This window comes from Caloenas nicobarica, chromosome 2, assembly GCF_036013445.1.
Source record: "Caloenas nicobarica isolate bCalNic1 chromosome 2, bCalNic1.hap1, whole genome shotgun sequence".
Lineage (NCBI taxonomy): Eukaryota > Metazoa > Chordata > Aves > Columbiformes > Columbidae > Caloenas > Caloenas nicobarica.
In genome coordinates, this window is record NC_088246.1 from 126,334,591 (window position 1) to 126,348,320 (window position 13,730).

Here is a 13,730-nt window from a genome sequence, read left to right on the forward strand (position 1 = left end):
CCCAAAAGGTCTAGATTTAAGTCCCTCTTTAAGAAAAGGATTTGAGCCTAGAAGCAGGGAGCAGGGCATGGAGACCGTACTGCCATCCTACATCTAACCTAAGCATCTAGGTTGGCTGCAATTATGCTACTGCTGATATGCAGTTCAAAGGCAAGAGGAGGTTTGTAGATAATCTGCCTGCCTGGAGCATGAACACACGAGTCAAGGAACTGTAGGAAATTCTTCTCCAGTCTGTTCTTTGACTTGAACTGAGAAAGTACTGTACTGTATTGACTGCAGGAGATTAAAAGGGCAAAATGATCTGTAACAGATGTCACAATACTTATTTTAAAAAAATTTTTTAATTAAAGTTGCACAGTGAACTTTAATTTTCCAGTTCCTTCATTTCTGAATGTTGAATGTAAAAGTTAGATGTAAATGTTGCCGGAAGAGGTTGCCAAAGATGAGCCTAGCTTCATATGTCCATTGGGCAGGGTGTGTAGAGAGGGAGCCAACCTCCAGCATTGTTGACTTACTTCTTATTCTAGAGGTTACAGCTCATCACAGGTACTAGCCAACAGCAGATCTAGTCTGCACTCATTTATCTGATCCCTTTCTAAACTACTTTAGAACAGTATATCTTTTGTGACTTCTGAAGTCTACTCTGACAATTTCATTTGGTGGCATGTCACGGAGAGTGATGAACTTCACATGCAAGAGAGAAGAAGCAATATGTTTATTGACATAAACCAGTGATTTAACAAAGTTTGATAGCATAATAAATGCAATGGTGGTTGAACAAGGGCCGATGGCAAGGTACACTTGACTATTTACTGCATAGAGGACAGGGTCAGATAAAACTGTCAGGGACACCCTCCTGTTGAGTCATGAGGTTCAGAAAGGACACCTTTGCATTCTAAACTCCTTCTCAGAGAGGAGTCTAAGTCAACTGTTTATGTCTAAAGGATTATATATGCAAAATCAATCCTTTATATCACTTTGCTGAAATTACAAAATTTCGGTGAGCTTCTTTGCAATTCACTTACAGAATATCTGACATGATAAGGATTCTTTCAACCTCAAGGAGTAACCTTGAAAGGCATCGTTACTCAAGGGGAGATCCTGGTGTGCAGCCTGCTGCCATGCAGGAGACTTCAACAGGCTCTGGATGGTCCACTATTTATGGAGTAAGATGATTGACTTATAATCATATTTACATTCCAGCAAGACGTCTGGATCACTACACCAGACAGCTATTGGCTGCTTTGTTGCCATCCATCTCCCCAAAGTCCGACCTGAGCTTGAAGCAGCCATCACCACCACCACTGGTGGTCATTGCTTAAGCAGCGGGAGGGAGTAGCACATAGCCACATGAAATTACTTGCACTGTGAGAAGAGTTGCTTGCTATTGATCTTCTCCATTCTACAAATCTCTCTTTCGTTGTCATCTTTTTTCCCAAATTCAGATTTTTTTAATTTGCTCTGTAGTTGCATGAAAGACAATCCACGTCTCTATTTATTTTCATTGTCTTTGTCCAGATTCTTGGTAATTCTATTATACATTTTTCTTTTGCTATGGCATGCCCAGGACCACAAGCTTCATTTCTTAAATCTAGAATATTGAAATTTTGAAATATTAATAAAATATTATTTTACACTGCGATGTGATTATACATTCCGTTAGGCTCCTAATTATTTTCCTAATTATTCTTCACATTCTGGTTACATTTATAGACACCGCTGAACTCTAAGCTGTTGTTCTGAAGAACAATTTGCAGTAGTTTCAAGATTTCTTTCCTGGTTGGTTATAATTAAACTCACGACCATCACATATTAATATTTGCAGGTTATTTTTTTTCCTGGGCTTTATATTCCACTTACTAACACTTAATTTCATATACCTTTTTATCATCTACTTATAAGTGTGTGTTCCTTGGCAACTTCTCACAATCAGCTTTAGATTATCCCAAATAATTCTGTATCATTTTCAGATTTTCTCTCCTTATCATTTGAGTGACATCCATTTATGAATATGTCAAATGGCACATTTTTTATATGTGGAATATGTCTGAGCTCCATTCTTTCTGAAAACAAACTACCCACTCCTACCATCTGTTTCTTTAACCGATTGTTAATCCACCACAGGACTTTCTCTTTCATCCCATGACAGCTTACTGTCTTCCAGACATTTTGCAATAAGACCTTCTCTAAAGTTTACGGGTATTTTTAATGTATGCACATTACATCACCTGAGCCATATGCTCAGTGGGTCCTCTAAAAATGTCTGACTGATACATGGGCCATGACTTCTCTATGCAAAGGCTACATTGGTTTTTCCCTAGTATATCATATTTTTCTAATTCTATTACTCAGTCTGTTCTTACAGAATGGAATCTTCCTACAAATTTGCGCTTATAGAAGTATAATTTATTGGTTTGTAATTATCTGAGTTAATCTATAATATCTTAGAAAATATTGGTATGATGTTTGCCACTTTCTATTCTTCAGGTAACACCACTCATTTAAATGATAGATTATTATTCATAGTTAATATTAATAGTTCAACAGTTGCTTATTTCAGTTGCTTAAGAATTCTTGAGGGAAAAAATCCTGTGGTCTTATCCTCCAGAAAAGAATAGCTCTGGAGTAGGAATCTCTCTGACCCCTTCTGGAATAAATCTTGACGCAAGTAATTAATTTTAATTTTTTTTTCTCAAATAGCATCACCTTAGTGAATGCTTCTTTTACAACTTCGTCAACTATTGGACCTACATATTTTCTTGAAGGCTTTTTGTTCCCATTTTAGGAGAAAAAAACAATTAATTTTGTTACCTTATTAGCTTTCCTCCTGTGTGTTTTTATGTGTGAACTCTTGGGTTTTTTTTAAAAAAAGAAGAAAGTGGAGGAAATTCTGTCCTGTGACAACAGATGACAGAGCTGGAGAAGAACTTTGGAGATTTTAGCAGAGAGTAGGTAGCAGCAACATGGCTCTTGCAAGTCAGCTATGGAGCCCTGAGATAAGAGATTGCCACTGCACCAGCAGAACAATAGCGAGACTCAAGACACTTGTGTTAACCCAGCAGTGTACATATTGGGCAAAGACTCTTTCCCATTCCTCCTTTCTTTGAGCTTGTCTTTGACCTTGAACTTTGATGCTTATGTCAGCTCATTTGAACAGTTTTGGTTGGCTTTTTTCCAATAAATGCAACCTGAAGTCAACATTCAATTTGTAAAATATCTTCCCAGACAAGCTGGCAAATTTAGAAGTCACTGAAAACAGATCTTTATAATGGAAAGTGCGAAACTGGCATTAGAGACAACACTACCAGTTCTGCCTAAAATTGCTAGTGTTAAAGGAACCCATTTCGAGCTATGAGCTTTCAGGAGCATTAATAAGGGAGCACCACAGGATGACAATGGTATTATGGAGTTTCAGCTTCCGAACTGTAGCCGAATCTAAATACAAATTATTTCACCCAAACAAAAAACATGTCAAAATTCAACACCTTTGTACCATCACTCCACATGCCTTTTCTGAAAAAGTTGTTCTGCCTCATAAAATTTCCTTTCTACCACTCTCTCTTTCTCCCTCTTGCTGAGATTTACAGGAGCTTCACACTGGAAATCACTCCCCAACTACTTATTCATACGAATGCTGTGCTGTGTGCTATGAACCCTTGCCAGGGACCTCTGGGAAAGGATTGGTGCTTTCAGAGTCCTAACTTTCAGGGAGGTCCTCTGCAAAACTGTGAAACTAATCTGAATCTTACACTTAGTTCAGGTTTCATTCTCTGACCTTGCGCTGCAGATCCTATGAATAGAACATTGTCCTCTCTGTGCAGTCTCAGTAACTGGACATTTTCTGGGTCTGTGGATTTGTACAATGAGATATCTACTCCAATCTGTGTGCACAATGCTCCAATGCCTGCCAGGAATGGCTGCAATATTGACGCCTTTCAATGTAGATCACATCATTCACAGAGCAGAGTTCAATAAAATGATACTGTAGTTAACAGGTTTTATAACACAAAGTTACTTTAAAACATGGAACTAATCAGGAGGAAGCTTGTTTATGCATGTCACAGTTACATTGAATTGTCAATAAATAAACAAAGATTTGCTTCGCATATTGTCATGTATATCAAGTAAGTCATTAATCTAAACTAATGAAGCTTAAGATATATGACAGGCAGTTTTTATGGAGGTCTTTCTTAATGATATGTTTGCTTTTCATTCTAACACCAAGAGAGCCCATTATCTAGAAAGTAGCACATTATAGGCAGAAAGCCTTGAATCCATTGCTTGTCTCTTTGTTCCTGGCTCACAATAAGTAGTGCTTACACTCACATTTTCATACAGCTCTCCTAGATGAAAAGCATTACTCAGAAATTAATAAAAAAATCCAGATAAGAATTGCAATAGGAAAATAGTGTGTCCATTGTTTGATCTTCAGTCAGTTAGTTATTTTCTTAGAAGCTAGTTAGTTAAGGATTTTAGATCTGGCCTGGAAGCCAAAAATGAAGGCTGGATTCAAACAGTTTCATATGCATGTCCATTTTAGATTTATGAGAGTATCAATTTTACAAAGCTTTAAGTGATTGCTTGCTGTTGACATGAATCTACCTTTGTTATGAGGCAGCACAGAATAAACCCATTAAAATGCTTCAGAAAGAAAACAAACTCATCTGCTTTCCTGTAAATGTCCAAGAATAGGACTACTGTCTTCTCTCCATGGATTTGCCAGTTTGCTATTACAGAACAGAAAAATGAATTGGTAATCTATTTTTAATTTTTTTCTGAAAATGGTCAGAATTAATATAGGAAGACCAACTATTAGCAGATCAGCTTTGTTTCCTATTATACAAGGTGCTCAGACATAAACATCTAGTGCCAGTTTGGATGCTCCAGGGTATGGGACACCCACCCAGGACAAGCAGCTATGACACCACTGTGAAGAGAGACCTGTACTTGCACAGCACCTGGGGACCACATCACATCTAGAGCTTCTCAGATGGTTCTTAGACAACCTAAATCAAGCACAGGATGCTTTCGACATTGCTGTGTTTGAAGGAAGGTGTTTCCAGAGGTAGATACTAAATCTTTACTGGAAGGGAACAAAATCTCCCTTCAAAATCTTCATATTTCTCTTGGTAGTCTGTATCAGAAATTATTTACCTCACTGTTAAAAAGGGTTGCCCTGTCTCTAATTTCACTTTAACTCTTTTAACTCCTAGACATCATATTTTGCATTGCTTTGCCAGAATAAAGACCCTGATTGTCTCTCTGTTTCCCTGAAAGTACTGAAATGCTTGAGTGTTTAGTACTCACATCACTCTGGGGCCACTGAATTTCATTTCATGCAAAAGAAAATCTTGTTAAGTGTTGGAGAAGATGCTCTTTTCACATAAAACATAACTTTGCACTGATGTTACAATTACCATGGATCCAGGTTGCACAAAGGTGGTGTGACCATTTAGGGAATACATATGTGTAAGTGTATATATCTCATTCTTAGGTTGGGAGTTCTTTTCTATAATAACCTTTCATTATGGCTTTGCATCTCCTTTTTATAACAGGAATGTGACACCTTCTGGAGTCACTGTTCCTAGTGAACTTTGAAGTGACTACGCACAGCTGATCGTTGTTGACTTTGAAGAGGTCTGTACTCAGATAACAGAAGACCAAAGTACGAAATTCCTTGGTGAAATTTTATCAGAGCATTAAAAAAAAAATTACAATGCACAACTCTCAAATGTAAACTTTCCAAATCAATGGAAACCAATAAACCACCACATGCAAGAAGCTGCGAAGCTGATCAGGCTAGAAAGACTGAGAGGCAAAATGGCGAATATGACTCAGATCAATATCAAGACTTCCGTGGGCGACAATATTCTGCATTAATGACTGTATTTGGGAGTTTGATGTCTTTCTATCTGTGTAACTTTCCTGTTCTTGTTCTACTATATACTTTGTGTGTGTGCATAAGTATGTGCGTGTAGATATAAGAAGTTGCTTCACTGAGCTTAGCTCCTTGCTTTGTTGGCACAATCAAGGTTACCAGGAAAATTAGTTCCTACAGCCACATGAATGCAGAAGGTATTGGCAGGAGACAGGCTGAGATCTGGTCTGATACCTAGGACAATTCTTTCAATATCTACACAGCTGGACTATGGTCTTTTTAAAATGCCTCCAAATAGTATCAGGCATGGCATCAATACCTGAGAGATCCAGAATTTAAGACTCATTAGACAGACAAGGAGACTTAGATGATCATGGACTCGGTGTTTTGAATTCATCATAAGATACTCTTCTGACCATGAAGGCCAGGAGGAAACAGGCTAGATGAAACAATAAGAGAAAACTTAAGTGAAAAAATTACAATAATGTGTTCGACTCCTATCTTTCAAAAGAAAATACCTAATGATCTCATGTGATTTGAAAACTTCCAGGAGAGCACAACCAACAAGAAATTAATTGTTCAGAGCCTGCTTCTTTTATGTCTATAAAATTATACCTCTGAACAGTTGTTGATAGTACCAAACTATTCCCCTGACATCAGTTGCATTCTGATTTAAGGTGTCAATAGTTGCCTCTTAGGAGGTCAAAACCTGGAAGGAAATATCTTTCGTATTAGCTGAAGTTTCAAACAGATCTGATGGAACATGCAGGTTTTACGAATTATGTTCCATGGGGATTTTTCAATTAGAAATTAGAGTTGTTTCAGATTGTTTTGCCAGATTTAAATATTTCATTGAACTGAAGAACCTTAAACATTTTGCTTGAAACACTTCTTAAAATTGGCTGGATTTCTTTGGAATGTTGGAACCCTCTGGTTCCTAAGGACTGGCCTTTGCAGAACTGTTTTTCCCATAAGACACTACAACAAAGTTGACAAAGATGGGCAGTATCTCAGTGAGAGAATGCTGAGTGCATCATCCAAAATGTAGTACCTCTACAAAACTCAAGACATTCTGGTCAGCTTGATGTTTGATCATCAATGACTTTTATGGGCTTAGGCCATTGTCGGACAGAGATTGAAGTGTGCAGTTAACATCAAGTGCGGATGCATGCCATTAGATTCAGTTGCATATGCATTACACAGATGCAGCAGAATGGATATGTGTCTTGGGATGGTAAGGCTTTAGTGCCTTGAGTAATAGCACTCTTTTAGGAATCTCTTTCAGTATAAAATAAATACGATGGCAATCAAACACTGAGATTATCATAGATTTTCAGGCCTGAAGCAAGAATTCAAAATAAGTTGTCCTATGCACTGGAAATATGTTATTATAGGAATCAGATGATATCCAAGGATCATGGTTAGGTACTTACTTTACAAGAAAAATCACTCTCCAGATTCTAAGTCTGCATAGGCATTTACCATTGTTAAGAAGCCTTCCATTACAAAACCTCCCTTCCCTTCAAATGGTCATCTAAAATACCTCTTACTTTTCCTGTTTTGGATCACAGAGAATTCTTTATGCTGGATCCTTAGCTCCTATGAACAGAAATAAAATATTGTTTTTCCAATCTCTTTCACTAAATAGAAAATCTAGCCTTTAGAACTGTGTAGGACTAATTCAAAGTATCTGAGATTTTCATTTAGTGCAAGCCATCTGAACACCTTATCCTCGCACTAAACGGTTCTGTGGATCACTATAGCAAATCTGTCTGAGGTTTGTTCCCATTCGTACATACTTGGCCACTGATGTAATGCATGCTGTTATCAAATTCCCATATGTATAAAGTATAAATATTGGTAGTTGTTCGGTATGGATGGATATCTAATCAATAACAAAGAAAGCAAGCTTTGGAGAGAAAGTGGTTTTTTTCAAAGCTTTGTTGTAACTTTACAATAAGAGGTTTTTTTCACTCTTTTACTTTATTTTCTGGGATTAAAAAAAGAATCTGTTCTGTTTACTACATAGCCATTTACATTCTGGCTTTGGATTTCCAAGAAGATGAAAAGTCTGTTTCCATTAGCACTAAAACCAAAAAGAGGCTTTCACCCTAGAAATGTCAGGCACCATTACTTTCTGTAGAGTCTGAAAGCACTGCATCTGTTGATGTCAGAAATGGGCAATATGTCTATCCACAGAAGAGCAATGAGGCCTGTGAAAAGAAATCGAAAAGAGTAAGGCAAAATTGTTTTAATCGATGGCAAGTATTGGCGCTGGTAAGAAAAATACCAAATTTCTCTTCCTTAAGGAAGAAATATATGACTGAAAGAAGCTATTTGAGCAGAGTTATTTATTTTGGGGAAAGGAAAAATAAATACTTGGTATGGTTGAGGCAATGTGATTTCCAAAGTTTGTAACACATTTCAGAAGCAATAGAAAGACACAATGTTGGCATGTGATATTCCACTTCAAGCAGCACTTCAAATAACTAGTGTTGACTTGAGCTATCTTTTTTTGTTGTATACTCCAGAATCTATCTTTTCAGAAATATATTATGCTTAAGAGATGGATGTTAAACTTAAATGTTTATGAGAAAGTACTGAAGGAGTAAAATACCATAACTGCTAGCATGTGAACTTAACCATACAATTTTTTTACTATTTAAACAATTCTCATTCACATCACATACTCAGCTTGATTTGGTTAGAGGTATTAATGTATCTAAGGCTTTGCAAAAGCATTCTACATACATTTTCAACATGTATCAACCACAAATATATGCATCCATCTTTTTTTTCTCTTTCATCTGGCCTGGACACTCAGGACTAGCTGTTATGTACTTCACTTTTTCACTGAGACCGTATTCTTCTCAATAGTCAGATGCCTTATATGTGTGAGTTTTTATAGATTCTGTGTCTGAAAATAGGCCAGTGCGGACTAGCCAGGTCAAAAATTATGTGATCCAGCAACATATACCCTCAGATCTGCCCCGCTATTTAAACATGTTTTAAAACATGGTCTTTATCTACATAATAGCATTTTCATGTGTGTGGATTAAAAACATTAAAAATCCACAGATGTGCATGGGAAGGCTGGTATTTTTCACAGATATTAATTATTATAAATTTATTTTATTCAGCAAACTAAACTGACAGTGATTTTAGGTACACACCCTTATCTGTTGCAAGTACATCTGATTACTGTAGTTGCCATCATGGCCATGAGTCATATCAAAAAGGGATTTTTTTCAAACATGTGAAATTCATTCTCTTCAGCCTAATTATAGATACCTCATTTTAAATATAGGCTTTGCTTGGAAAATTCTTGTAACAAAGCTCTGACCACCCACACAATAGACTTTATTAGTTTTGAGTTTAAAATAAATGTAGTGAAGTGAAATTCAGAAATTACTAAAATGAAAGGGTAATGCTGAAAGACAAGATGCCTCTGCGAATTCAAATAAAGACCTAACCTAATCTGTTTTTTGCAATCATTAAAGATAGTATGATATGGGACACAAGACCACAGCCCTCACAATCCGATTCCTGAGACAAATAACAAAAATACCATTATCAAGTGTGCAAAGGACTCTTTGGATTGTGCCAGGAGCATTCCTCAATTGTCCCATAAGCTCTTAGCATGTCTATTTATAGTCTATTGGAGAGAGAGAACTGGAATATGCAGATGTTGGACCCACTATATCGTAAAAGTTGCCTGGATTTCACTCATTTTGTCTAAACCACTAGTAAGAGCTACCCAAGACCTTGTATAAACATTGCTCAAAATTATGGAACCTCTCAGTAGGGTTATTTAAAAAAAAAAAAGTCACAAATTCACAAGTGCACTCTGTGTTAAATGCATTATGGTAATGGAATTGTCATCATAGTGTTGTCAGTGTGCATCTGTGGCTAATTGAAAATACATTTCGTTGCAGTTTTAGCCATAAACAGCATGTGAAAAACCTTTCTTGGAGGACTGGGGCATGGGTTCTGCAGCTTTTGGTACTTTTCTGGTTTCGGTGCGAGCTGTAACCAGGAACACCAGAAACAGGAAAGCAGAATAAATAAATGAATAAATTTAGATATATACTTGTGAATGTCAAGAAACTTTGGGTCTAGTTGAATCTTAAATTGATTTTCCTGTCACCAATACTAGCATTGATTTAAGCAGGAAAAATTTATTAACAATTTTCCATTGTCAATCATTTTAAAAGAGTAATGTACTTTAGGCCTGAATAGCACATGCAATAACTCATAGCAGAGCAGTCCATATGCTACACATCTCTTTTAATCTGTCAAGTAAAAATGCTAAACCAGGAGCAGATGAGAAGTATAGATTTATTGTGACAACATATTTTGGACTCCTTCTTTGCTTTCCTCACCTAAAAACTTCAGCATGCTAGATATTATTCTTAGGTAAATACTTATTCATGACTTTATGTCCTTTCCTGGTGAGAATTCATCTTTTCTTACCAAGACACTCAGCAGAGACTGCCAAAATCACCAGTTCGAATATTCATTACAGGTCATCCTATAATTAATGTAATACTTATTGTTAGCTCTAAAGAAACATAAATTAATTGAGTAGATGGTAAATAAAAACATAAGTCTGCAAGGGAATAAATAAGAAAGCATTGTGGGTATTGCTTTAAACTCTTGTTACAAATTAGAGTTACAGAAAGCTGATGTACTACAACAAGATATTTTTGGCTCACTGATACAATCAAAATTACTTAACTTTTAAAATCTGAACAAAATCATAATTACTTACATTTAAATCTAAATAAAATGAGAGGCATTGATGAGTTTGCCTCAGAAGGGCACACATGCAGACTGGTCTCAGCCTTCTAGGTTGGAGATCTAACCAAAGCATGAGCTGCTGGCTTTCCATATGTCCTCGTCTCCGTTTTTGCTGACTTAGCTGAATTTAGGACACAGCCTAGGTTCACACACCTGCCCATGAGCCTGCAAATGGTCCTGGTTTCCCCAACTTAGTCACAGACTATGTGAATGTCAAACTCTCAGTCATGATCACTGGACATAACCAGTGTGGTTAAAATTCCTATTTTATGGAACCCATTTCTGGGTGCAATATTAAAAAAAAAAAAATCATCAGGCAGCTTCCTATTCTCATGTAAAGTTAATCTTGCTATAGCCGATGTGAAACAAATAGGGTGTGTGGCTCTCCTTGCAGCAGCTAGCCAAGAAGTCTTCTGTTGCCTATCAGAAACCCATGGAATCCTACACTTTTTTCATGTTACCAATGTATGGCTTATTCATTTCTGTTAAAAAAGAGTTTTGCTTATTATTTTCACCTTAATCTCTGGTTAAGGAGATAGGAACATCCTAACTGAAGAGATGGACAGGGTTTTCAATGGCAGTCTTTCTCAATTGCATTTAACTGAGCAATGAAATGTGCAAGACCCGAGTTGACCATTTTGATTCATCACTCACATTTCACTAAGCTGCTCACTGATCGTGTGCTGATATGCCTGATTAAGACCAGTTGCTGTTGCTGTCATGACTTTTAGGCATTACCTTCACTCTTCCATCCATCTAGAGAGTGAAATTATACTTCCGCAATCACCACTTAGCTCCTTATCGGTCAGTCATGACTGTGGGCTTTATTAATGCAAAATAATTCTCTCATCCTCTTGTCTCCTGACATCACTTTCCCCTCTGGTTTAATGGTAGAAAGCAATGAAGAAGCAGTATAGATATAGTGTGTGTCAGATAATCGTGGTGGCTACCAGGCAGCCAGATCATCAGACCCTTCAAAGAAGGAAATAGAATTACTGATATGAGAAGGCTGATATCAGATGAAGATGCTTTGTCTAGGAGAATCAAAATGAGCTTTTACACGTTAAGAAGAAAGATAGCTGATGAAAATATACACTAGAGAACATCCACAAGCCTGCCGAGGAATAGAAATAAACAACAAACAAATAATGAAACCAAATGTCAAGATTTATACATAAATTGTAAGCAGCTCTATGAAGACTACATATGTGGTGATATTGGAATATTGCTGTATTTCCATACCACCATCTATTTCCTTGACATATTTTTCAGAGATAAAACCCCTTTTCTGACTCTTAGCACCAACGGCATGCTTAAATATTGGCTTTTACTAGAGAAAGAGATTTCTGGATAAAAATGTGGCAATGGAATCCTAAATTCCATATTTAAATAATCAGGAAATTCTAAAATGAAGCCTACTGCTTAGGTAGTGGTCCTACATTCACGAATAAAAATCAACCACTTAAGAAAATTGTATTCATTTTAAAAACATTGGTTTTAATGTGTATGATGTACATGCATATTATAAGCAAAATATCTGTTTTGCTCTTCAGCCAAATTTGAAGATACCCAATGAGTTTGTTATAGAGAACAACCATATCTCTATAAATATTACAGCTCTGATATTTTCACAGGTATTTCAGAATTAAGGTCCTATGGTAAGCATGTTATATCTTCTACTACTTTATATACCCCCATTTTTATGTTATGCAGCTTTAAGTACTATAATGGTATAACATACAGGGTGCAAAATGGTAGAAAATCATGTTAGTGCAGTCAAGATTTTTATTTAGCATTAAAAATGTAATAGGGTCTACAACCCACGTTTTTCTCCATAAGTACTTTGGAAATGTAATAATGAAGAGACTAACAAATGGCCTAGTAACTGCTAAGGTTTCTGAACAACCTGCACATAGCTGTGCAGAAAATATAAACAACAACTACAGAGTAAATACGGGTAAACTTCTTGCACACTTAAGTTCTGCTAATGGTAAAGACTCAGGATTTAGTAACACAGTGTATTCCAAAAAGTCAGAGCTATCCTCGTTTCAAGTCTATATAGTATTTGTTACAAAAAAGTAATGGAGTAGTAGTTCTGGATGAGGGATTCATAGAAGGACTGCTTCTCTGGTACCTCACCTATGTGCAGATATTCCAAAGGGACTGCAGAGCAGTGGCAGAAGATCACTGAGTAGCTCAGGCCGAAGTAGTGAGCATTTCTAGAGGAACCTATAGCTAAACAAGGACAGTATCACTGATTGGTGGTTACTGATGATGCAGAGAGCTAAACCAATTCCTGTGTTAAACCACACAGAGAATGGAAATTTAAAGATTTCAGACTATCTAGTCCAAGGCAGAAAGACCACTAAAAACATGAGTGGGTGAGGAGAAGATGAAAAGGGCATATTGCTGATTGATATTTAATTTATTGCTTGAATGTGCAGCATCTGTAAAAAAGGTGACAAGTTGCTGTCTTGTACTTGAAAGTACTGGTTTAGGTTTACATTGCAAGGCTTTGGTAGCAGGGGAGCTGCGGTACTGGATTCCATGAAAAGACATCAGGAGCTACCCCTATTTTTGACAGAGTTCTAGATGGCTCTGGGACAGATTCACCACTGCTCAAAGCTGAGTCCATTAGCAATGCTGGTGGTGCTCTGAAATAACATATTTATGAAAAGGTAAAAAATGCTGCATGGTAGATGTGAGAGAGGAGTTAGAAAATGTTCAAGAAGGAACTAGGTAGACACCAACATAAGTGAAGAAAGAAGAGGAAGAGGTGCACAAGGCAGCAGAGAAGATATTCTCCTGGTGAAGGCCATTGTCCCCCTGCAGCCCATGGAGGACCACAGTGGAGCAGATATCCACCCTGCAGCCCATGGACAACCCCACACTGGAGCACGCGGACATGCCCTAAAGGAGGATGCAGCCTGTGGACAGTCCACGCCAGAGCAGGGTCTTGGCAGGAGCTGAAACCCCTGAAGAGGTGCCCATGCAGGAGCAGGTCTTCTGGCAGGATCCATGGCCCATGGGGGACCCACGCTGCAGTAGTCCA